This window comes from Medicago truncatula, chromosome 1, assembly GCF_003473485.1.
Source record: "Medicago truncatula cultivar Jemalong A17 chromosome 1, MtrunA17r5.0-ANR, whole genome shotgun sequence".
Classification (NCBI taxonomy): domain Eukaryota; kingdom Viridiplantae; phylum Streptophyta; class Magnoliopsida; order Fabales; family Fabaceae; genus Medicago; species Medicago truncatula.
This window is the reverse complement of record NC_053042.1, coordinates 31,704,563-31,708,261: the sequence shown is the minus strand read 5'-3', so window position 1 is coordinate 31,708,261 and position 3,699 is coordinate 31,704,563.

Here is a 3,699-nt window from a genome sequence, read left to right as displayed (position 1 = left end):
CTCCTTGATCATATACGCCCATTTTTATAAATTTTATCAAATTGTTTACACCCACCTCACTAATTTTCATCCACTTTCATCATTCCAAATATTATTTCATTAAAAGTATGTTTGACCAAATAATTCTTTTTAAGAAGCTAAAATGAAATTTATTTAAAGCACAAAGAATCTTAGCAAGCACAAGGAATGCTAAGCTAGGAGACTTAAAGAACAACATACAAACGAAAAGTGTCCATATATATGCGGAACACCCAAACAAACAGCCATGTATCAAATACAAACTTCTACAAGCAAATCAAAAACACCCTCCACTGAGGGCCCTCGAAACCAATAAAAACTAAACACCAAACCAAGAAGTCATCTCCAAAAACCAAAGTCCAAACGTCTGCGCAATAGCAGAAACAAATCTTAAGCCAAACCATTAAAAAACCTCTCCAAAATAACCATCAAACCTACCAAAAACCCATGTAACTGCACCTTAAACAAGCCACACCATCTAACATCCGTGTATTTGAAAACCCCATCAACAACAAACTCATAAAAGAAAACCCACAAAAAGCATAACCACCACTAGCCACCACAAGCACCACCACCACCACCACCAAAAACTACCATTAACCTCCAAAACACCACCATTAATCCTCACTAAAAACAGCACCAGCCACCACGAAAACCAATAAACCCCACTGGCCCTCCCATCAGCCACCACCACACACCCTTAGCCACCACACAACCACCACGAAGACAACAACGAAAACAACTCGATGCTCTCTATCACCACTTCATCACCACCACCACACCAATCCACCATCACACCGCAGACCCGCAACCACAGATTCCAGATCCACCACAACACCACCACAAGTCGGACTCTTCTCTCAACTGATCCACCAAAACATCATCGTCGCCACCACTGTAAAATCACCACGTTATCACCACCTTCACCTCCTATAATCGCAAAAACTGTGACCTACTCCACCACAACACACCAACAAAAAATAGAACACGCAATAGTTCAAAACGAAAAAAGTCGCTGCCGTTTCGAAGAGGAACAAAAACAATCAAACCACACAAGACCATCGGAGAACAACAACCATAACGCAGGCGCCGACAGATCTGGCGTTTAGAGGTGGTGCGGAGGACTGGTGTCACTCGTCGCACCACCACCCTGACCGACTACATCTTGTAAATTGAGGGTTTGTATTGAGGTGGAAGAAGGTGTAAGCGGCGGGTTCTGTTTTTTTAGAGAGATGCGGCACTACCATTTATTTATGTTTGTGCCTATACAAGAATGCTTCCATAAGATGTTTGTTGGGATACATTTTTTTAATTACGACGAATTAGCAAATAAAAAAATAAATACATAACTGCCTCAAACTACAAAATACACTAAAAGCAAACACAAGAGTTGAAAAAATAAGTCAATCGCAACATATGATCAAATAAATATATAAATGTCCTCTTAAGCTTAACTCAGTTGGTTTGAACAATACATAATATATGCAAGGTCCAGGATTCAAATCCAGAAAAAAAATAAAAATACTATAAATAGCCTATAACCACATCAGAGTTTGTTAAACATCATGACATATACCTAATGAATGTGTAAACATGTCCACGTTTGCTTCCATTCTACTCACAGAAATAAAAGCAAGCTTTAGACCAATAACAATCACTAAACCAGGAGATTTTAATGTAATTGAAGTCTTCATCCCCAAAACAACAAATCAACCTAGTCTTCTTATTCAATTTTCCTTATATCACAAATTTAAGAACCATTAATAAAAGAAAAGTACATTATAGTATAGTACTAGGAAGTTAGGAACCATTAAAAATACCACCACTTGAGACTTGAGAGACTGTTGAATTAAACGTAAAAACAAAATCATCATCAATATTTTTTTTCATTTGCAGGCTTATCTCATAGGTAAAGTTGTATGAAAATGTACATTATAGTATAGTATAGTATAGTACTAGGTACCCTTGGATGCCCTCTTTTACTCCTTGTGGATTTACTTTATTGTAAAATTCTTCCCATGTGCACCATCCAAACCAATACAGATGCAGACGAGTCTCCTTGTTTTCAAGATAACAAAGAGTAACAAAGTGAATACGTAATATGTCCTTATTTCTAATGAACATTGAAAAGAAGCAAGGACATTCAAGAACAAACAAGAAAAGTGTTAAAAAAAAAGAACAAACAAAAAAGCATACTTGATAAAATTCCTAATTATATTAGCTCAAATGGATTGTCCCCTTCAATGTAAGCATCTCCTTAAGCATTCAAAATTCATATTCAATGATAGCAATTAACCAATATTAGAATTTCAAACTAATAACATAAAAATCTTTTACATTGTTTCCTTTTATAATGCAATGCCTTGTAAGATATGCCAATGACATCAAGAATTTTTCTAGTACACACCAAAAATATCTAGTTACACCTAAATCTATTTAAAAATTAATTAGAATACCAAAATTATCCTTGTTCATATATTTATATTTTCTTCAAAAAGTTTATGGGGTGTAACTAGAAAAAAACCCGACATAAAGATATATAATTCAATTTGGTTGAAGGAAAACTAAGGTTTTAAGAGGATGATGTTTGTTAATCTTGGAGCCTCTGAGTGATGGCATTATAAATTATCTTCTGTTATGGTTCCATTGACACAGTCCTAGATACGGTATAGCCTTTCTTTTGACCTTTCTCGTTTTCCTTCATGAAAAACAATTTGATTTGAATTTTAAAGCTCCTCTCTTTGCCATGGGAGAGAGGATCATAGGTACTGCATTCATCGCACATACAGAGATAACATAGATTCCTTCCTTGAGCACCAATAGATGGGTGATTTTTCAAACAGAAATAGGTAGCCTTTAATGAATTTTTGTCATCCTTGTCACTAATTTGAGTCAGTGTAGCCAACAAGTTTGCAGCTTCTTCTATTGTCAATTGTTGGAAATATGATCACCACCAAACTCCAATGCACCTCTAATGTATCTTAGGATCTTCTTTGTTGCATCTATATAAAATGTTTTTGTCTTTTCATTGAATCTTATGTAAAGCCCTACAATGTATGCCAAGTAAAGTTTTATGTTGCAAAGATACCGCAATGATCGAATAAGTCGTGTATACTAAGTTAGATCAACTTATTTCTCTTGCATATCCTTTGATGGGTGTAACCTTGGTTAACCATGGACAAAGCTGCACAAGAAGATCATAATCAAAGATAAGAAGTTAGAAAACAAAGCACAAACAATAACAAATAGCTTAAAGAGTTACTTGTTCATCAAGGCAAGACACTAAAAGACAAAAAACAACTAGTTCTCAACATCTAGTTTTTGACTTGCTCACGACAAAACTCTATGAAGATAAACCATCTACTGGGGTAGGGATATCGCATATTATATGCAGGGGCTGTGATTCGAACCCTGGACACTCCACTTCTCCACAATTAAATTGTGAGTTCTAGCTACTAAGTAGGGATGGCAATTGGACCCAGATCCAATGGATACCCACAAAAAATATCCACAATGGGTAGGGTAAAACCCCGCTTTTATGGATTTGGACATGGGTACGGGTAATACCCACAAAATTAAATGGGTACGGGCACGGGTAAGGGTACTATACTACCCAGACCCGCAACCCGCATATACATATTTATATAATATATCATAAATTATTTATTTATTTTTTATGTA